This window comes from Macaca thibetana, chromosome 14 (genome assembly GCF_024542745.1).
Source record: "Macaca thibetana thibetana isolate TM-01 chromosome 14, ASM2454274v1, whole genome shotgun sequence".
NCBI lineage: Eukaryota > Metazoa > Chordata > Mammalia > Primates > Cercopithecidae > Macaca > Macaca thibetana.
Window position 1 is genome coordinate 104,548,415 of NC_065591.1, and position 23,392 is coordinate 104,571,806.

Consider the following 23,392-nt stretch of genomic DNA (forward strand, 5'->3'; position numbering starts at 1 on the left):
GTAAACTCCATAAAGATAAAGACTATGTCTGTCTTGTTTGCTGTTGTATCCTCAGCACCTGTCATATGATGAAGTTCTTGCTAATGATTTCTTAGTGAACAAATGTGTGAATGAATGAATGAATGGATGGATGGATGACCTTGTCAATGGGGTGTGCCTCTCAGAGGGTCAGAAATTATGCCAAAGCTACCATCACTCCGGCTCTCACCTGCACTGCACCAAGAGTGTCCTCATCAGTGCCTGCGCCTCCACTCTTGGTCATAGTCAATCTGTTTTCCTTACAGGCATCAGAGATCTTTTAAAATATGAATGGGATCATGTGACTCCCCTACTCAAAACCCTGCAAGGCTTTTCACAAGCCTGAGGAAAAAGGCAGAAGGACTTAACAAAGCCTGTCAAGATCTGCAGGCCTCAGCCCCTCACCCCTCCAACCTCCGGAAATGTCATTCCTCCTGTTCTCAGGTTGCTCCCACAGCACTGCTGTCTTTCCCATCTCTGAGCATTTGTGTGCAAATGTGTGCAATTGTGTGTGAATTTATGTATGTGTGTGTGTGCGTGCATGCATGTGCCTGGAAAACATCTTCCATCTTTTTGCCAGGTTCAGTTTTCAGTCTTGGCTGGCCCCCCATTCTAAAGGAAACACCAGCACCCCCTCTCTTTCCTCTCTCCTAGTACTCTTCACTTTTCCTGCACAAGCCATCAGAGAGATGAACATAGCCTGTGTCTGCTTATTTGTTTAAAGCCTGTCCTCTCATGAATTGTGAGCTCCACGTCTACCTCTGTAATACTGATGTCTATTACAGTATCCAGCACACACTCAGGGTTCACAAAGTATTTGAAGAATGAATGAATGAATGAACATGTCAGTTCAGGTATAGGGAGGGAAAGAGGCCATGTCAGTCCAGTTGTGTTAGGAGACAGAGGCCCTACCAGTTCAGGTATATTAAGGAGACAAAGACCTTTCAGTCATGCAGTCATCTCTTAATGCACTTAAACATTTATCAAGCACCTACTATGTGCTAGGGGCTGTGCTAGACTATGGCGACTCAATCATGGACAAGACAAGGTTGCTGACTCTTCGAAGTTTACATTCTAACATCAAGAGAGGGGATACACACAATACACAAACAGACAAATCAAATTGTTAACTGCTTGGGTTAACACATGGCAAGAAAATAACCAGGATGCTGTGTAGAAGGACATCAGTGTACCAACGTCAGGGGGTTGGGGGTCTTGCTAGCTGAGGTGTTTCGGGGCCTGTGCAAAAAGCACAGACACCTTGTGGACAGCTGAGTCCGTCTCTTGCTCTTGGCTGACAGGCCTCTCCTGTAGGGTAGTCTGTGGGCAGGAGGTGGAGCAGCCATAGGTTGCAGAGTCTGTGGGTTTCTTCTTTCCCTGAATTGACTGTGAGGAGCAGAGGCTGAGGCTGGGGGTAAATTGTAAGAGAAGGTGGCAAGTTCACACCTCAATTTCTTTACTGTTTCCTCCATTTTCACCCTGCTCTTGACATTTAAGAATGAACACATGTAGGTTCCCATAAAGGTGAAATGCTTTTCAAATCAGAGGCAGGCATCCTGTGAAGCTTGAGGAAAGGACTAGAAGTTGCAGATGGATGAGTCTGCTAAGCATCATGCCCCTGACCTTGTCCCCACTTTTCTGCACACTTGGCTCTCCCCTGCCCCCACTCCCAGGACAGCGTCCCTACAGAGGCTTCTGCACCACCTCCCTCAGTGTAGAGGAGCAGGCAGGAGACATGCCCAGGGTAGCGGGATGGCATGAGAAGAGATGCACACTGGGCTGCAAGAACAGGCAGCCACCTCCACGGCCACCGCTGCCTGCTCTGGAGATGGAGGGAGGCCGTAGAGCCTGGGGGAATCACTGGGTCAGATATCAAGGTGCTTACCCTTTCTGGGCCTCGTTTTCCTTCTTGGAAAACAGGGCTGATGACACAAATAACAAATGTTTGCTAATTCTTTCTAGATGCTGGGGCCACTCTAAGGACTTTGCATGAGTGATCACAGTTTGTCCTCACAGCATCCTCGGGAGGTGGGGACCAGGCCTCCCCATATGGCTGGTGAGGGGATCCAGCTTCACACAGTTTGAAGCATGTGCCCAGGGTCCCTCAGTTGGTAGGTGGAGGAGCCAAAATTGGAATCCAGGCAGTTTGACTCCAGAGCCTACGCTCTTAACAAGAAACACCTCCCTTAGTTGGTGTTTGTAAAGAATGGAAATGAGACATTGCAAGTAAAAAGTCTGCTCAGCAAAGGTCACCTCCTTGTATCACCTCTGGTCAAAAGCACTTCCCCCTTTGCTCTCCAGTGCTGCTCACATTTTCTTCAGCACGGGCACATTCCTTGAGTTTGACCATTGCTGGTTTTAGATCAGGGACCCTCAAGAATGTTGGCTCATGAACTCCTATAAGAAATGAGAAAAACCCTGTCATATTTTAAGTTGACATATAAATTTGGTTATTATGAGTTTGAATAATTTTATAAGGTGTTTTCCCCAGGTTATTATAAATGTTACCACTTTATAATAAAATTTCTATAGCACTCTTTTTGATGTGTCAGAAGGAAATTCAAAACCATAGCACTTTGATACCTATCATCATCTACATAAAAGCAACAGCAACAAAAAACAAGCTCTTCTTTAACAGTTGGGATTTTACTATTCTTTTTTCCTCCTTGAATTCCATTTGACTTTCCTACAGAATTTTAGTGTACTACTATATATGCTGCTGCTGCTGCTTTTTTTTTTTTTTTTTTTTTTTTTTTTTTTTTTTGGTGAGACGGAGTCTCACTCTGTTGCCCAGGCTGGAGTGCAGTGCCACAATATCAGCTCACTGCCATCTCTGCCTCCTGGGTTCAAGTGATTCTCTTGCCTCAGCCTCCCTAGTAGCTGGGACTGCAGGTGCACACTGCCACCATGTCCAGCTAATTTTTCTACTTTTAATAGAGATGGGGTTTCACCATGTTGGCCAGGCTGGTCTCGAATTCCTAACCTCAAGTGATCCACCTGCCTTGGCTTCCCAAAATGCTGGGATTACAGGCATGAACCACTGTGCCCAGCCCCACTACTGTATATTCTTATGCTTTAAAGTCTTTCATTGGTTATGCTATCATATATTAATATATAAGAAAACTAATTTTAAAAAATAATTTCTCTGACCATAGGCTCTAAATGGTAAAATAGTTTTCTTCTTGAAATACTATTATACTAATTAGTATTATATAATTGATCAAAACAACATAATATATAAAAATTTTGGTGAATATATTGAATACGTAAAGAAAATATTCTGGAAAATGTCTCTTAATGAGAGACACAAGGCTTCTTTTTATAATTTGTGTGTCCATGGATGAGTATTAATTATTACTACCACATTCATAACAAAAGCTGAGAAAGCATACTGAATCACTAGTAAATGGGAGGCTTCTCATAGAATGCTTATTAATAATTGTTGTTAAGTGCATTATTTACAATAGAATCCACAAGATATTTTCATTGAATTAATCTAAATCTCATAAGCTTATGGTAGGAATGAATAAATGAGCCCACAGTAGGGAGGAGTTTGCGCCCAAGTGAAAAATGAACATGGATACAGCTCACATCTGTGTTCCTAGGACTTGGGGGTGTAATGTTGAGCATCTGGAGGTAAGTGTGGGACTTTTCACCTTTTCTTCCTTGAAATCATGCAAAATATGTAACTGAGGCAGAGGGAGACGGGGAGCCATGGGTGAATAAGCGTCACCCACCAAGTTCTTGCTCGTTGTTGAAAAGGGTGAAAATGAAGAGTGTGTGCTTCAGAGGAGAATGATGCTTCCCAGCTAGCTTTTTCCCAATCTTCAACCTTCCAGTTTTAACTTACGTGGAGCCTTGTCATGAATTCGCCACCTGGATGGAAGACGCTTCCTTCAGCATTTCTTCCTGGTGTTCTTGATTCTCTCTGCTTCTGCACAGGAGGTGAGGAAGGGAAAGGTGGGGTTTAAAATTAAAGCTCATTATTCCCATCAACCCATGAACTTAGAATATGCCAACATGCCATTGCTTATCATTAACAGAAATGTGGTGAGACAAGGAAAGTTGGGAACATGCACAGATTTATGGTGACTTGAAATTAAGGGGGCTTCATGGACACTGACTAGGGCAGGTACTTGGAGTGGTTCTGCAATCTGTATTTCATGCTCCTATTTGGAGAGCACGGAAAGCTAATTATATGTTCGGTGCTCCCTTGCATGTAGCATTGGGGGTAGAATTAATCTCTGCTACTTGACGCACCTGTGAGAGATTTAGGAAGCTGAAGTGAGAGAGAAACATCCTTCCCGAGCCCTCTACTGGCTTCCCCTGGTCAGGAAGGTTGGAATTTTCCTGCAACACGTTCCAGTGTTTATTCTTCAGATTTCCATGTAACAAGGAACAGTCATGACATTGGCAACTCTTTGAAGTCACTCTCTCATTCCTGGACCATGGTTTTAGGGTCCAGTCTCCAGTTTCCTGGTGTGCAGGGGCTGCTCAGCAGTGATGAGCATGGATCCAGGGGTGGCTCAGAGGAGCACGCTGTGGATGATGAGACCTCTACTGCTCTAGAAATCATTCCCAGGGCCCCAGCTTAGAACCAGCACTTGCAGCCTTTCTAGTAATTTTGTGAATACCTGGTTCCTTGCACAAAATCCTTTTGTGCTTAAAATACCTTGAAAGGTTTCTGTTCCCTGCACTAAATCTTGCCTGGTATATTGATATTTTTCATCATCTCTTTTCTTGATGTTCACAGGTTTTTTATCTTTGTGCAAATTATGTGTGATAGAAAGATTTGGAACAGGTGAGAGGAATGCTTTTCTTTTTTAAAATAGGAGTAAGATGATTACGAAAGGGGTAGTGAGAAGTTACGAACAGCTCAATGGAAACCTGTTGCGTGGCAGGTCAGTTCTAGGAAAAAAAATGTGTCAGATGTGGAAATTGATTCCCTTAAATGTGCAGCCATGCCCACTATCTCTTTGGAAAGTCTTCATGTACCTTTAGATATATCCTAACTTGGAGATTTGATGCTCTTTTTAAAAATTTGCAGAAACCCTTACAGGAAAACCAAGACACTCAACTGTCAGTCAATAACCCTTCAGTGTGTATTGGTGAATTAGCGCAGTCTCAGAGGAACAAATGGCTTTAATTTTGATTTGGGGGGTTGGAGTGGGGCAGGGAGTGAGGGTAGAGTTATATTTATGCAGAGGGAGTCTAGGGAAGCCCCCGAGCAACTAGTGGGAGGAAGGGAGCTTTTATTAGAACTATATTTGACTAATTAATCAGTGTACCACAATATTTAATGTCCATCTAGTGCCTGGGACATACTAGCACTCAGTTGGTATTTGTTCATTGAATGCATGAACGTTTCCAAAGATTGGGGGAGGCATTAAATAATGAGAGGCCAACACTGCCCATTTCAAAACCACCTTCAGAAGACACTTAGTGAGTGACAGACCACGGTAGTGGAAATAAAGGCTTTGGGGCCCTAAGGTCTAGCCCCAGCCTAGCTTACAAGCAGTGCTGCACTGAGGAGTTGCTTAACCTCACCAAAGTTCTTTTCTTTCAATACAGAAAAAAAAAAAAATGCTAGGGTATTCGATTTATGGAATTGTTGTGAAGAGTAAATGAAACAATGTAGGTGGAAGAAATACTTAGTACATTCAGAGGCACAATATATACACAGTAATATAATTTTGTTAAAAAATGTGAATCTTAGTGTGTGCATTTTATTTTTAAAATGTATATGTTATTCAAAGATAGTAGAATATGTTGGTGTGTAACTGTTCAAATAGAGTTTTATTTTTATAGGAAGAGCAAAATTGAGGTAGAACAAGCACAAGTGGGCTAAAGCAAGAGCAAGGATTGAGGTTAGACAGCAAACAAATTCTTGGCAAGGATATTATAGAGCCTGGGGCAGGTGGCAGAGAGGCCTGCTGGCTTTACTTCCAGGGGCCAGGGGTCCTGTCATGGTGCCGGGAATTGAACTGCTCAGAGGACTCCTTACTGTTCATCTACCCTCAGGCTTCTTGCATGAGAGGTTTGGCTATTTCTCTGCTAGGGGCTGGAGCCAGTTTCCTGGTCCTGAATTTTCTCTTCCATTGTGTCTGTCATTCTAACACGTTGCACCCACTTGCTCCATGACAATCAGTATAAACTATTTAATGTTTGAGCAGGGTGGACACTGGAGCCATTTATAAATGCTTGATGGTTTTCCAAATTTATGTCATTTTTTGGGTCACTTTCTCTGTTTTATCCAGAAAGCCACCTAGGCTCTGTCTGGCCAGTGTTTGGACAGTGGAGGCAGGGTGGCTGCCCCTAAATTCTGCACATCCCTTGGCCCACCCAACGAAAGAGAGACAGACGGACAGATGGAGAGGCAGGCATGCAGGCACATAGGTGTCTGTCATTTCTACTTATTTGCATCCTTAAAAAGTGACTGAGAGCAATGTTAAAATTAGATTCTACTAAAGGCAGTTGGAGTTGAGGAAATTAGTTGAATGCTTCCTCGGTAATTGTCGGTGAGGATATGAAGGGTGTGCTGTACCTGGAAAAGCAGATAATAAACAACTCGGGAAGCCAGAAATAAACACCCAGCTCTGTGTTTTCTTCTTTCTCTCAGAGGCTCCTTTGCAAGCCCGTGTTTTTCTTTTTTCCTACTTCATTTCATTGTTTCCTGAGGACAGAAGCAAAGCTGACCACTGATATCCAATAACCCATGACAGAAGGGAGTTCTTGGCTAGGAACAGATTTCATTATATTTACTGAGTGTCCAAGGCTCTGAGCTCAGCTTGCAGAGCCAGATGTGGGTCCTGACCCTTTAGGTACAAAGTAGACATGGTAGATATGCACATAAATAACTGTAATTCAAGACAGAAAGTGATCCAAGAGGGAAAACCAAAATGCAATCGGAGTGCAGAGGAGAAAGCCATCAGAGAAAGCTCCTTCTGGAGGTGTCCTCCTAACCGGACCTGGAACAGTGGGGAGAGTTTGGACATTACAGTTTTGAATATAACGCAGTATGAACTAATCAGTGATTCAGTTTAGATGGTTTCTAGAAGCACAAAATTGAAATAAGGCTAGAATGAAAGAGGAAACTGAGGCATGGGGGCCTTGAATGTGGGCAGCGGGGAGCTGTTGAAGTCTTCTGAATATGAGTGACAGGTTTAGAACTGGGCTTCAGGAAGGATTATATAGTGGTAGTGTTCTGGGATGGCTGGAAGCAGAAGAGATAAGAGGCAAGGAGAATAGAGGTGATAACATTGAAATGGGCAGTGGCATGGGCCAGAGGACAGGGCATCCCATCTAAGAGCTAGGCAGAGAGTCTTGGCAGCTACCGGGATGTTGGGCAACCTACAGCAGCCAGAGGATCCTGACGGCCCAAGGAATAACATGACCACCACTTGGCCGATTCTCCAAGCATTGTATGATGTTGTGTTCTGTTTCAGGGACGTGGTCATCTCAACATGCACCACTCAAAATGAAGATCCCACATGCATTGTCTCACCTCCAGTTGCTGCACTGACTGTATCTCCAACCATCTGCCCTGCCCCAGCCTCTATCACCAATATAGATACTTTATAATTCCATCTCTAAACGTGATGACAGTTGAGTGGAAATACTTGACAGCCCCAGAGGATGAGGCTTTCAATTCTGGTTCTGGAGTTCTCTGGGGAAAGGCATGCAAAATCTATGCAACAGTGTGGCAGCGGAGGGGAGGATTAGAAAGCCAGGCTCGCCCCCATGAAGGCAGAACCTGAGGGTGGGGCTTGTGTCTGCTGTAGCGTTTCCCTTCCCTTCCACCCCTCCCTAAAGAGTTGTTCATGATGTTGTGCTCACAGAAACCACTGCTCACCGCTGTTGGGCTTCAGCAGATGATAAAGTGACAGGAAGATTATACCACGTTCTCCAAAAAGGCCCCCTGGGGAGGCTGTTGAGCGAGGGTGATTGATTCGGTTAGATTGTGATGTGTTATTTAGGCAGAAGACAGGGAAGCTGGGAGAGTGGAGGAAAACAGAAAACGAAGGCAGAAAAAATAGTAAAGAGAGAAGAGCCCGTTTTCACCACGTAGACGTGGGCTCTGGTTGTTCTAGATTGGGGTTCACTTGCCCATGACTGGAAGAGAGGGCAGGGACCCTGGTCAATCAGCAGCCCCCAAGATACCTGGAAGACCAGGAGCGCGAGCAATGGTATCGTTCTGGGAGGTTCCAATGCAAGAAACTGTGGACACTGCTGTCCTGAAAGGGTTAATGCACTTAATTAAGAGGGTGGTGCTCCAGATTCAAATGAGGAGAAATCAACTGTGCTGAACAAGAAGCTGGACTAAAGGGCCAAAAGCCTGGGCCAGGAAAGCAAGTTCCTGGTACAGGCAGCACCTGCAGAGTGGAAAAGAGCGGGAGGGAGGAGGGAATCGAGTGCTTCCGGCAGTGCTGGCTAAATGGTGAAAGGCACAATGGACCTTCTTCCTCTTACCCTCAGCAAGAACTTCAGGAACTGCTCCAGCTGAGATCAGGAGTGGAGAGAGAGAGACAGAGAGGAAGGGAAGGAGGAAGATGGAGCATAACTATGCTAATAAAAAGGGAGACCTGAAAAGGTAAGGGGCAGGTGAACGTGGGTGCTCACTTGGAGCAGCCCCAGGTTAGGGTTTTATTAGGGCCTTTCCTTTGCCTCCTAGCCTACACTTTGGAGATATTGTTTGGAAAGAAGATGGCTTATGTAGAAATCTTGTTCAGAGAAGAGTTGGGGACAGCAAGTGCCATGTCCCTTCCCCATGGTGGATCTGAACCAGAGACTGTGGCTTAAGCTCCTCGGGGGAGAGACTTAGAAAGGAAAGAAAGAAAAATAAAATTGCTTCACAGAGATAAAGCAAGATTCTGAGAGAGATGTGAGGAAGCCCCTGGGAACACATTGGTAGAGCCCTTGCCGAACACCCAGATATGCCTTGCGGCAAGGACTGGGTTGGAGTGATGGCAGAGGACAGGACCAAATGGTCTCCTGTTGCAGTAGTGAGTTTGCTTTTTATGTCTCCTCTAGATTCTTAAATTTTCTTTTTAACAGTGTCAGCTCCTGGAGTCTCTCTGGGTGAGACAATGATAACAATGTCACTTTGTAAGGAGGACCCTTTGCTACTGCAGACCTGCTCCAGGGTAATGGTGACAACAGAGGATAGACAGAGACCTGGAAGGATCTGAGGTTAAACTCATAGCCTGGGGAGAGCATGAACTCCCCTGCAAAGAAAAGATGGAGGTGCGTGGGTGTGGGAGGTGTATGTGTGTGTGTATTGGGGAGGGGAGGAGGGTTGAGAGAATGTGTTGAGTGAGAGAAATGGAGGAAATAAGTCAGGAGAGCCAGAACAGTCTGGAGATTTTTGGGAAAAGAGTTGGAAAACAGGGATGAGAGAAGCTTCACATACTTCTGCCACTACCCACATACGCCATTATGCAAAGAGAAAGAAGCCATTGCTTCTTTAAAACACTTGAGTAGCATCTGCCAGAAAATTCCTACCATAAATATATATCTGCTATGGCTACGGATGTGAATGACTTCCCCTGGGTTGTGCAGTGCACAACCTCCATAGCCGTATACTGCACCTCTGCTACTGGATGTTGTAGGAATTTGTGGAGACGGACTAGTAAACAGGGCTTTTAGAATGGTTTTTCTGTGTGATGTGATATACGTTCCCCTTTGCCATCTCTTCAAGAACCTTTAGGGAAAAAAATTACACTGCTTTTTCAAAGCTTTTGGAGTTAGATTTGTTTTTCTTTTTTAATGTGTCACTGTATGAAACCAAGCCTTAGGGCTGAAGCAGTATGGCTGAGATATATTTAGATGACACTCATTTGCCCACACAGAGAAGAGTCTGCATAGGGTGTGCCCTCGAAGACTGACGACCGCTTGGTCTCAGTGTTACAATAATCAGTCTCTAAAGCCCAGGGATCCTCTTCTGTCGGGAGGCCACCAGGCAAGGGAGTGCTTCAGGGTCTGTCCTCCAGGATCTCTTGTCCATAGTTTCAATGTCAGAAGCTAAATCACAGAGAACATAAATCATGATGAGCTGAGCTTCTGAGGCAAAGTCGGGGAGCTGCTTCAAACCCAGGCCGTCAATACAGGGGGGTAGAGAATCTGAATTACACAGGCAAAGTGAGTGTGGGAGAGTCTCAGATCCAGAAAGCTGCAAACCAGGAGTAACCAGGCAGGTGGGCAGGGGGTGGCTTGCATTCTGGAGCTGTCGGCTGGTGCCTGCAGCAGTCTTTGGAGCAGTCCCAGCATGGGCACGTGTGGGCTGTGCAGGGACAAACAGGCAGAGGAGAGTGGCAGGGCTGTGTGTGGCCCCCTCACTCCTGCTGAGACCTGCTTTCTGCCAGGGAACTCCTCGGGTGGTTGCAGGGGGCAGGCTGGCTAGAAACACTTCGGGAGCAGATGTCTCGGGGAAAGGCAGCATTTCTCAAAGTCGGTTGGATGTCTGCCAGCCTGCCTCCTGGCCCATGTCACAGCCCCCTAGGCTCTGTGACCTTTCACCCTTGGCCCCCAGTTCCCCTGCATGAGGCCAGGGAGAGGAGGGAGCCAGGGAAGGGGTCAGAGCTATGAATCTTACCAGCTGGCTAGGAGGGATTATCACCGCATAATAAATCCAGGGCCAGGCGTGTTTATGAGGCTCTCGGAAGCTGCAGGAACAATATCATTTAGAAAACATTTATGCTCACGAGGCGAAGGCAATCCCACCCCTTCCCTTATTTATGAGGCATGTTGGGTAATTAAGTGAGAGCTGGGAAGGGAGGTGGTTGGGAGAAGATCACCCCTAAATAATCCTGCCTGGTGAAGCCACCATCTGGGCTGTTGTGCAGCAAGGATGGCCCCCATATGGTTGGATAGTTTATGAGCGGTGCACTGATCCAGGGACTAAGGAAGAAATACTTAACAAATATAAGTAGACTCACACAGATGTGGTCTGAGCTCCGGGAGGGCAGGGACCACATCTTATTCGTTGTTATAACCCTGGAACCCATCACGGTGTCTGGCCTATGGTACTTGCTTGATGTGCATTGTTGAATAAAGTCATTCATCCGTTCATTGGAGAACAATTTGACGGGTGTCTATATGTGCCAGACTCTTCACTTGATGCGCTCTGCTTTGAAACAATGAACAAGACATACACAGCTTCTGCCTTCGTGCAGCTTATAATTTACCAATGGAATCAAACATCAAAGAAATAATAACGCAAACATATATTTCACTGTGGTGGATTCACCTTTCCCCACCCACAGCAATTAAGGAAAAAGGGGGAAAATGAATGAATTAAGGGTAATTGAGCATAATGCCTTTCAAAGCCAACCTTAACATAAGGTTGCTTAATAACTAAGTCAAGGTCAAAACAAAGGCACTCTTTCAGCATAAAAAGATTGAAAAGTTATGTTGGCAGGAAGCCTATCCCTCATGGGTAGACCTGGCGAAAGCCTTTAGCTAGTTAACTTAGTCTCTGATGTGTTCACGTGTTGGTTTGTTTTATGATATTTCTCCATGAGCAAGAAAAGGACATCCAGAAAAGGGAGGTGGAGGTGGAAGCAAGCTGCCACCAGAGCCTTTAACTGGCTGGATGTTCTCTCTGCAATCCTCTACTTCAGGACTCAAAACTTCCTCCTCATTCCCATCCTGTCACTTGCAGCAGAAACTATTGCCTTGGTACTGGCCAGAGACCTGAAGGTTCCTGAACTCAAGATGGGGCATTGCCTTTGAGACGCTGAAGCCATGTAACTGAGTAGGCTAGTCTTTTGGTTTTCAGAATGTGAGCCATATAACCAGGATAATGCATTAGTCATGGTCCACTGAGCTAATACAAAAGTGCTCAAGTACATTTCAAAATATATTTTTCTATATCTAAAGATAATTTGAGTCTGTGGGCACCCATTAAACCTATAAAGCGTGCACCCACTGCCAGTGCGATTGACCTATTGGAAAGATGTGTACTTGGGAGCATAGGCATGCATCTTTGCAAGTGTGGAGGTGTGTTAGTTATCACAAGTGAGGACCGGTGAGTGGGGCTCAGAGCCTGGGTCCTACCTGAGTGACTGGGAGACTGTGGTAGTGTGCCTTCAAGGTGGCATCCATCAATGCTTCCTTCCCTGTGTGCACCTCCAGAGCTGAAGTTGACGCTTCCTCTCCCCTTAGACATGGCTGGACTTACCAAAGTGCTTGATAAGTCCAGAATGCGGCTGTGTGACTTCGGGGATTCAGAGGCTCCGTCACAGAAGTTGCAGCTTCCCCACGTGCCTCTTCATCTGTTTGCTTTTGAACATTTCCTCATGGGCACCAGCCTTGAGGGCCATACTGTAAGAAGCTGAAGCCACTGGAGAGGTCCCTGAAGAAGTGCAGAGACAGAGAGAAGCAGAGGACCCAGGAGGCACCGGAAGCAGGTGTGAGGAGCCATCTTGTAAGTGGCTCCTGCCCCACATGACACTGTGAGAATCAGAGATGAACGGCCCAGCCAATTTCTTTCCAAATTCCTAAACCACACAATTGTGAGCTACATAAAATTGTTGTTTTAAGTCACTATGTTTTAGGATAATTTCTTTTGCAGCAAGGGATAACCGGAAAGAGACCCACAAAGCTCAAAGCTCAAACCCCACTGGGCTCCTGACCCATCTGAACACTGAGCGGGCTCTGAGCAGACTCGCTTGGCCTAAGGCTCCTCTATTGAGAAGCAGCTGTTTTAGCAGAGCCCTTCCCAATTGTGGAAGAACAGAGGCCAACTCCTCCCACTCACAACCCCCTGGCCCTGGCTACTGCTGCTCCTCTGAGCTCACCACAAGGCCTCCATTCCCTGAGCTCAGTTACCAGCTAGCTTGGAGCCCCCCGGCCTGGCCTGGCCTGGAACCTGGGTGCCTCCAGCCTTTGCTGCTAGAGTGGGCCCTGCGGGAGGGTAAGAGGTCCTGTGAGGACAGGATGCCAGGCTCAGTGCCAGCTGCAAGGACATGGCTGGGGAGGCAGAGAGAGTCAAGGGGATGATGGACTGACCATCTCAGCAGGCAGGGGCCCGGGAAGGTAGGGGGATCAAAAAGCACTCAGTAGGTACGGCTCCAGAGAAAAGTGTTTCATGCCATTAAGTAATTCCAAATTGGGCTTTATAAGTGAAGTAGAGTCTATCTTTAAGACTTAAAAAAGACATTTACCACCTATCTCTGCTTAGTGCTTTACTTATGCTAGTAGGCTTCCATTTCATGCACAAATGAATTATGCAGAGAATGCCATAGCTTAGTTTCAGCAAGCAAACAGTGGCCGAGCTTGTGCCTTCCTATTACTCTAGTGTCAGTGCACAAAAGGATGTTGGATGCAGTTCTGGCAGATTAGCAAATTAGCTCTGCTGCTATTACCTCAAGTGTTGCCAAACTGTCAGGGAGATTCTAAAACCCCAGGATTCAGAGGTGGCAGCGGGGGAGCAGGCTGCTTTCTGAGCCATCCCGGCTTCCCTGACTCCTCTTAAGTTCCCAGGGAACCTTTTGCTCTCTGGGGACATAAGATGTCACTATCTGAAAGTCCGTGGTCCCTCCCTTGGCAGCAGTCCCCAACTGAGGGCTGTTTCACAGTATCTGAGTAGCAGTCGATCAACTAGATGTGGGGCAGGTCCCAGCAGAACCTGTGATTTCTTAGGGAACTGCTTTATATTCCCAGAACCCAGGAGCACATGCTCACCTTTCCAAAAGGGACAGTTTTAGAAGCACAGGCTTAGGTCTTTGTCTCCACTCCTGACTGACCAACTTGTCATCCTCAGATTTTAGGTAACACTGGAGGCTAAAAAAGCTGTAGGACCTTTTACCCGTCTTATTCAACCATTCCCCTAGTTCCTGGCTTATCTTACTAACTCTGGCTTTAGAGGAAGGCAGAGTATGCAGGAGCTTTATGACCTGATCTTAGTGGCTCCAAATAGCCCCTCTTCTAGGCTTGCCATACCATCTGAAATTCCCTCATGTGAGAATGTGCTTTCTGGATGAAGGTTTGCATCTTCAGGAATCTTCTGTTAAATTTCAGATAACCCAATCATGATTTTGTATGAATCCTTGGTAGTCACAAGCATTCCAGGCCTTAGCAGTTGGGCCTTTCACACACATACAGCTCCATAAAAACAGCGTCACTCAGGTGTTTCCCTGATTGACAGCAGCATCCACGCTGCTCTCTCTGCCTCTCCAGCTTTGCCCACTGCTTCCCACACCGTATTGAGTATTTCTGCCTTCTGATCCCATGCTGTCACTTCCCTGTTGAAGGTTTTTTCTCACAGCTCTGATTGATCCTTCGCATTCTTTCTCAATCACAGCCCAGAATGTTTGCCCAGTCACCCTGCTCGAGATTACCCTGGTTAAATACCTGGCTGGTTACCTGGGATTGTATACTCCTAAATGCTTCTCATCGTTGCCTGGCAGGGGAGCCAGTACCTCAGGGTTGATTAGCAGGGCTCTCAGGAGTGGAAGGGGAACCCTGGGAAAGGCCTTGCTGAGCAACAAGCCCTGCCAAAACTGAAGGTGGAGAACCCCAAAGCCAATCTAGTTCTCCATCAAGATGTTTATAATCCTGGCTCGCAGCCGTTGGCTGCTGTGTGTTAGTGAACCCTAGGATAGTCACTGAATTACAGAGGTTGACAGCTAGAAGGGACCTTTCTCTTGCAAGGCTGAGAGGTGAAGCACTTTGACCAAGATCTCAACGTCGGTGAGTGGCCAAGCTGAACTTGGCCATCAGTGCCCCTGCTGCTGCCCCTCTTCTCTGTTACTCTAAGGCTGCTGGTCTTTCAGGACAGCATTATTTCCAGGGAGTAATTCATGTGGACAATAGCCCATGCTGGCTCTTTATACAACAATGACTGTACAGAAAGATAGTGACCTGGGCTGCCTGTACAGATGACACTCAGATGACAGAGGGAGCTGGACTCTACCAACAGGTATAAATCAGTTTACCTAAGGGTGGGGACGGGAAAAGCTTTTGATTAATTGATTCCCGTATTCTCCGTGTGATTGCTACCTTGCTCAGAATAGCCCATGAAGCATTTCCTGCCAGGCCACCCTGGGAACCTGAGTTGGATCATAGGCATTTATTCATCTATCTAATGAACATTTTGGGGTGCCAGCAGTGTGCCCAGCTCAGTACTAGGTATTGAAAATCCAACAGTGAACAAGACAGACGAGACGCTTGTACTCAGAAGCCTTTCAGTCTAATGAAGGATACAGATAAATCATTTATTACACAGATCAGTGAGTGCTATGATATGGAGAAGTGCAGAGTATTATGAAAGGGTGAAACCAGGATACTTAGGAAAATGAAAGGGAGTTCTATTAATGATTACATCAGGACAACAGGTGCAAACTAGGACTGTCCTGGGCAAACTGGGACACCTGGTCACCCTAGTTATAGAAATAGAGAGGAAGGAAAAAATCAGGAAGGGAGGGGAAATCAAAGAAGACTTCTTGGAAGACGAGACTTACAAGCTGATTTGCAATAACTTTCTTATGATGAGAATTCCCACAATACATATTGATAAGAAAAGTTACATATATATATGAGGTTCAGAATTTAGCTCTATTTATTTTACCTATTGACCACGCAACTGATTTTAATTTATCCTATGTCTCTTCCTTCTCCCAGGCAACTCACACCCACAATTAGATGATCTCTCAATAACCTTTCTCCATGTTCATCTTTCAGGAAGCAAAGCCATTTCCAGTAAGTACCAGGCACAAGCCTCAGTTGCAGAAGCAGCCCCTGACTCTATAGGATGCTTAAAATTTCCTCCCTCTATCCAAGATCAGGAGTTTTCAGAACAAAACCTCTTTTCCAAGTACCAGACAATGTCAATTTTTCCACCCGCTCAATGAAGTTGATGCCCTTGGTTGAATCAATGCTTTCCTATAAGTTTTTTCTAATGTGACTTCTCACCTCTTTTCCTCTCTTCTCTCTTGTCTGGCCTTTGTGTCTCTTGTCCCTAAGGCATGTCCCAGATGTTTTTCCACTGTTGTTCTATTACCTGTCACTCATGTTGTGACCCGTTGCCATATTAGTATTCTCCAAGCCCACACTGGCATCATTCATCCATGAGATATCTTCATCCATAGCAAAAAGGAAGAAAACCAAAATACAGGTACCAGGGGAGAGAAAGGACCCATTCACTGCAATGCCCTGCTGGGTTTTAAACAGAATTATTGATCAATTAAGTCCCTGAAGAGGAAACATTGGCTGTGGAGCTGCTGGTTATGGCTACGAGGTAATAAAGAATTGAAATGAGAGTCCTCTGAGATGCCACATAAGATAGGGTCTGGTGGAGAAAGCCAGTGGCCAGTTGATGTGATGAGAAGATAATTACGACAGCCAAGAGCTCTCGATGTCTTGTGTAAACTCAGCCTGGGCCATAATGCCTTGTCCTTCTGGACTGCTTTGATCTGAGGAGGTCAAGGAGGCTTCTGAGAGCACTAAAGTAAAGTCTGAAATAAGCAACTTTAACTATCACAACTGTCTCTCTCAAACCAAGCGGATTTTTAATTTGCTATTTGTAATTAGTCTTGCCCTAATGATTGGCTTTATACATAAGTGAGGTGGGTTCCCATAGCATTTCATGGTAACTGCCTTCATACAATTGAAATTAAGAACAAGTAGATAATCAAGTATTAGCGAAGTAGGATTTGTTCTAAGGGATAGCTTTTCAGCTCAGCCACTTCATCGAGGGTGTGTGCGGGGATAGATGGGAAGGAGAGAAGACAGAGGTGGTGGAATTCATTCAAAAGGAGATAAAGAAAACCACTATAGAGGAAAGGGCTTTTGAATAGAATGGGAAGTCTTCCATACACATCATTAAACCCAGAAGGTAGGCAGTATCCTAACCAATACCTTGGGAGATCCCAAAAGCCCTTCCACCACCAACAAAGACATGACAAGCAAAAAAGGTTTCTCAGAGGCTTTCACATTTGGGAGTTGTCCCCTTTGAGGATTCTCTGGTGTGAGGGGTCTGTATCCTAACAATTACGGGTGAAAATTGAAGATGACAGAGGAAAGTGATATGATTGATGGATTCTATTTGGTCAAAGCAAGTGTGTTAGGTACATTCAATATTGAGCAGTTGCAGACAGACACTGAGAAATCCCCAATCTGCTATCATTCCTGATGCCCAAAAGAGGCCTTTCTGGTGGATGCCAGACTGGGGCACAACAGACTCTGTGTCAGAATTAGAGGAAAAGGAAGAGGCTCCAAGTCAGGCCAGATCGCAGACCATGCCCAGCCTCTCCTCTTCCCTCCCTGCCATCCTTAGAAAGAGGGATTGGAGTTAGCACAGCCCTAGAGGGCCATTATAGCCGAATATTCTTTGTAATTGGCTGTATTGAAGCTTTGTGTCTGTGCACAGTTTATCCTCAAATGTGAATTCAGTTTTTCTCAACTAATCCTTTTGAGTGTCCTACTAAAATCCTATTTATAAATTATAAAGAGAAAGTGCCCCAATGGAATACACCAGGTTTTTATTTCACTTGCAAGGTAGTGTCCAACAGAAACTACTCCCATGAGAAGGAGCCCCACCTTACAAGGACACCTCCCACATTTATGGCAAATGCAATTTACCTTTGGTTCTGTGTCAGAAGCTCTAATGCTTTTTAAATGACCACCATGAAGTAGGATTAAGACGAGGAACAACTGGCAGTGGCGTGACAGCACTGGGGTGGGGGTCGGTGTAACGTGAGCCTCCGAGGCTGGGTGTCTCCAGCTGGCATAGGGACACAGCAGGAACAGGCTGTTGGTCCCTAAGCCAACATCTGTGTCAAACTCTGGGGTCAAACAGGGTGATTGTGGCCTAAAATATGAAGAATTTAAAGCCATTCATACCATCATTTCTGGTTTATTATCCAGGCTTGTATTTTCTGTGGAAGGGTTGATGGCTTTGGTTTATGAGAACCAATTAATGCATGACAGATTCCTGGAACACTATTCTAATTCTCACTCTTGTCTCTTCTCTTCCCTACCATCCATCTCTCTCTCTCTGTCTCTCACATGTGTATGTGTGCGTGTGCACACACACACGCCACAAATTTTATGTCTCTTTCCCTAACAATTGGAACATTATGGACTAGAAAATGGGTGTTTGAAGCAGGAACATAGCAGGATGGAGAGGATGGGGTCCACAGGCTACTTGAGCCATTCATCACATGTCACAACCAAAAGACACCTTGGAAACCATCTAGCTGGGTAGTCTTCTCACAGCAGAGGAAACTGAGGCCCGAAGATGAAAGTCAGTAACATGGGTAGTCTATGACTTTCCTGTCAAACATACAAACAAACCCAAAACTGATGGTAAACCCCTGCAGTGCTCGCCTAAAACTGTGCTCAGGCGACATCCTTTGTACCTATGCTCTACGTATCCGAAGAAGACTACGACATTCACTGTGGATTCATCCTAAGCCATGGTTTTCCTTAAAGGACAAGGGGAAAGGATGAGACCAGTCATTGATCCTAGGGTTAACTTTCCAAAGTACTTCACTAAAGGTCATCTTGGCCCTTCACATGATTGAGGAGGAAAATGGGAATCTGAAGCTGTGATAGGATCTCAAGAGAATCCCACAGCCAGTTCTGGAAAGCCAGGCTGTAGCCAGGTCTCCTCATTCTTGAGCCCTTTATCTTTCTATTCCAGGCCCTCCTGCTCCACTGTCTGGGGGAACCTTCAGCTCTAGCCCAAGCTCCATTTTAGCTTCATGGTGATGAAACCAGAGTTCTTGCTTCAGGCCAGAGTGGCTCTTGAGAGGGAAGGAGAGGGGAATGGAGGAGTATGCGACTGAAGGCCCAGGCACCAAGCCCTGACCCCAAATCTCTCTTCCTTCTGCTTAACACAAACCCAAGCCACAGAAGAAAGCAATGATGAGGTCACTACATTCCTGATGGATACAGAGCGTCTTTGTCCCAGCCAGCCAGGGCTGTGGCTCCGGCTCCACTGACTCAGGCTGGCGGGATCAAGATGAACATTCTCTCCCAACTAGAAAATGAGCATTCTCAGAGTCTCAGGACACAGCCATGGAAGAGTACGAACATGCAGACCCACAGAGGCATTACACACACACACACACACACACACACACACACACACACACATCCCACAGCTGGATGGGAGCAAACACTGAAGAATAAACATGCCTGACACATAGCCCAACTTGATCTCCAGAAGGAAAAGATTCCAAAAGTGCTTGAATCCATGAAAAGCAATGTCTTAGGGTTTGGTAATTTCTGATTTCCTCAGTTTTCTTCACTGTAAAATGAGAATGACAATACTTAACTTGGAATGATTGCTGTGAGAAGTAGAGAAAAATATAAAACCCCTAATTTAGTATCTGGACCAATACATTAATGTCTATGCTATTATTATTTGTTGGGGCATCTTTCCAGCTCACAATCATTCCTCCTTTCTCTGATAATTTCCTTCCTATCCAGAAAGACAGATGCTCCCTCCACTCCAGAACCCCAATGGCCAACTCTATGGGAAAAGGGATGTCATCAGGAGGTATAGGACCTGAAATGGGACAGTTGGAGGCTCTTCTCCACAAATTTGGAAATGGGACTAAGAGAGAAATTAAGCTTGACAGGTCAAACACGAGGATTCTGGGCAGCCACGTTGTGTGGTATGGACTGGGAAGCAAGGAAAAGAGGTCTTAGAGAGACAGGCAGAGAGACACAGAGAGGGAAGACAGAGTGTGCTGGCAGCACCCACCTCCCTTCCTGGGCCCCAGCTGCATTTCTTTCGCTTTCTAAAGCTATCCTGCAGCCCTTGCAATACGGTTCCCTTGTTTTCCCTAAGCTAGCCTGAGTTGATTCTGTTACTTGCAACCAATTTGTCCCCACTCGGAAATGATGACGATGATGAAGAAGATGACGCCACTGCAACAGCGATTATATGCCGATAAAGATATCTTTATTGGTATATAATTTAACACTGCATATCTGTGTGTCAGGTATATTTATTCTTCAGTGTTTGCTCCCACCCAGCTGTGGGGTGCGTGTGTGTGCCTATGTGTGTGTGCGTGTGTGTGTGCATGTGCAAGATATCTTTGACCTCTGAACCCCTAAAACGTACAGATGTGGATGTGGCTTTGTGTCCCTTTTAAAAAGATAATGAGGCTGGGCGTGGTGGCTCAGGCCTATAATCTCAGCACTTTGGGAGGCCGAGGCGGGCAGATGACCTGAAGTCAGGAGTTCAAGACCAACCTGGTCAACATGGTGAAACCCCATCTCTACAAAAAGGAAAAAGAAAAAGCTGGGCATGATGGTGGGTGCCTATAATCCCAGCTACTTGGGAGGCTGAGGCAGGAGAATTGTTTGAACCTGGGAGGCAGAGGTTGCAGTGAGCCAAGATGGCGCCACTGCACTCTAGCCTGGGCGACAGAGACTCTGTCTCAAAAAAAAAAAAAGAAAGAAAAGAAAAGATAATGATACAGACAACCTCAGGGCAATCAGCAAACCTTTGCCTGGGTCACTGTCACTAAATATAAGGAAGGAGGTTGATTGGAGTGAGGACAAAGACAACTGTCTGATTCTCATCTTTCTGCTTCAAGTCTGCTTTAGAAGGTACCTGGCTTACTAAACACTGCAGAGTCTTTTGAGGCTCTATCATTTACCTTGGGAAAATAAACTTTCTGAGCTTCAGAAATGTTTAATAATACTATCGTTGTGACCAGTTGTGTGAAAAACCCCAGACACACAGTTGAGTACTCTATGGGTGGTAGCTATGATTACTAAGCTTCTCCCACTTTGTGACCAACACCCACGGAACTTCCTAGTACCCATTTCCAGGGTTCCTTTTATACTTACTGTTCCCAAATGTAAGGGGAAGAGCCCTTTTAAGTAGAAGGGTAAGGGGAATTTTCTTTCCCTGTGGCTGGTGTAATGCAACCCTGGGGTGAGACTGTTGATAGAGAAACTGCAGCCTTCAGAAGCCCTGATTTGGCTCAGTCGAAACCATCCTTGGCCAGCACTCTCCTTCCTCTGTCTTTGGGCAGCCACATTTACTGGTAGTCGACATTTTACTAGGTACTCTGAGAAGATACAAAAACAAGCCAAAAATAGAATGCATGGTCCCTCCTACTCTCAAGAAGCTTGTAATGAGTGATATTTTTATAAACCAATATAAGCACCAGTTAATGTGGCACAAATGAAGTGTCTGCCCACTATAGAGGTGCTGGGGAGAGAGCTAAGCAGATTAACCACGTTCTGAACTCAGGTTTGAATGGATAAAAGAGCTCAGAATGATGAGAAGGAATTGGGAGGGATGAAACAAGAGTTCAGAATGAGTAACATTCTTCACATCAGTTATTCAAGAGAGGATACACATAGGCAAGGAGAAGCTCGGGACAGAGAGAGAGTGAGCGTATGGGGCTGGAGACAAAGATTCTCAAGTTATCTAAGGGTGGTTGGAGTCGTGTGAACAAATGAGCACCCTAACACAGAAGGTTTCAGCCTTGGTTGCACATTGGAACCGACTGGAGGGCTTTAAAAAGTATATATGAATGCTTGGTCATATCCACAGAGAATCTGATTTCACTTGTCTGGGGTGCTGCCTGGGAATGAGCATTTATCAAAGCTCCCCAGATGATTCCAATGAGCAGTCATAGCTGAGAACCGCTGCCCTCTCCAATGAAAGTGCGTGGGATAGGGGCAGGCAGCCTTCGTGCTTTTTCTCTGTGGATGTGAATGAGCTGTGTGTGGGAAGTTGGGAGGTTTGGAGCCAAGGATGAAGGAGATATTCCCATAGTGACCCATCCTCACTCTTCCCTAGAGTCTAAGTTCACTCCTACGAAGGACCTGAGCCGAGGCATCCCTCCAGCACCTTCTCTGTTGCCACACAGCTCGGACCCCCCAGGCTGACACCCACGCAGTTAATGCCCAAAGGAAAACTTTCAGTGCCTGTCGCCTGATAGACCATTCACTGTGAGAAAAGGGAGTTCAGCCCAGCTGAGTGGGCAGCACTAGCCTCTGCCGGCTATAAGGACAAAGAGACTGTTGGTAACTGTGGATCTCCAAAGTTCTGGCTACAATTTGAGCTCATTAATGCTGCTCCCTGGGACCAGTATCTTGGCCCATGGCGGAGGTGGGGAGGGCAATACAAGGAGAAGCAGGAAAAAGCACCATTTCCTTGCTTCAAGCAGAAAGGAGTTCTGGAAACCTCTCAGACTCTAATTTATTCCAAAAACTTTAATGAGCAACCCCAGTGAGCTGCAATCCTGGTATTTTGAGTCTACGTCTCAACTCTGGTTAATCTATAACCGGTACCCGCTATGTGAGGTATCCTGTGCTACACATGAACTAATACAAGGCAAGTATAGAGAGCCCTCTGCACTTGTAGAAAGCACAATTTGAAGGGCCAATGGGTTCCTTTCTCTCAGTAACCACCCCCACACGCACACAGCACTCAACAACGAAGCCCCTGTGGGCATTTGGTGCAACATGGCCCTGCCTTGCCCCCTTGGGCAGAGTTGACTGGATGAAGGATGAAGCCCTGAACCAAACTGGGCCAATCAGGGGATTTCCCTAGGAATTAGTGAGGAGAGCTTTACTCTCTCCATGTGACAGGTAACTCAGGAGCTACGGGGGCTGTGTTTCCTGCTGGGGAATGAAGCACAGGAACTTGATTCTCACGAATCGTCAAATTTTCCATCTGGTGTCAGTACCCACTGATGCCCTGACACTTCCCTGCCCTTGGGTTCTATTAATACGAGACATTTGTATAACCTTCTGTATAATAAGATATTATCCTTTAAAGATTTAAGCGGCCTTGAGTTCATTTCTGTTATTTGGAACTAGTAATAAGAAAAACTTACATTTGTATAGTGTTTCCTTATGTACCAGACACTGTTCTAAGTATTCTCTCCATATTGACTGATTAATTTTCACCATGCCCATATGCGTTAGGTGCTTTTATAATCTCCAACTTGTGGATAAGGAAGCTGAGGCACAGGGGGATGAAGTGAGTTGCCTAAGATTGCACAGACCGCATAGTATAAAATAATACAGACTCCGTGAATTAATATGCAGGTTGTGTTGGTCCATTTGCATTGCCATAAAGGAATATCTGAGACTGGATAATTTACAAAGAAAAAAGGTTTATTCGGCTCATGGTTCTGTAGGTTGTACAAGGAGCATGGCGTCAGCATCTGCTTCTGATGAGGCCTTGGGAAACTTACACTCATGGCGGAAGGTGAAGGGGGAGCAGGTGTGTCACATGGCAAGAGAGGAAGCAAGAGAGAGAGGGGAAAGCTGCTACCCTCTTTTTAACAACCAGCTCCCGCAGGAACTCACTGATTACCATGGGGAGGGCATGAAGCCGTTCATGAGGGGTCTGGCCCCATGACCAAAACACCTCCTGCCAGGCCCCGCCTCC

The 23,392-nt window shown here is 45.8% G+C and overlaps 1 protein-coding gene across 16 annotated transcripts in view; it reads right to left on the reverse strand.

The window, feature by feature from the left end:
- TIMM8B (translocase of inner mitochondrial membrane 8 homolog B) overlaps positions 1–23,392 on the reverse strand; it is a 1,180,384-nt gene that overhangs the window by 642,282 nt on the left and 514,710 nt on the right. Inside the window, exon 1 of one of the 16 annotated variants that reach the window (XM_050757777.1) lies at positions 622–625. The exons of the other annotated variants lie outside the window; for them this stretch is intronic. The gene's annotated coding sequence lies outside the window, so the exon portion shown is untranslated. Of the gene's footprint in view, positions 1–621; positions 626–23,392 lie in introns of those variants that run through there. 16 annotated transcript variants of the gene reach the window in all.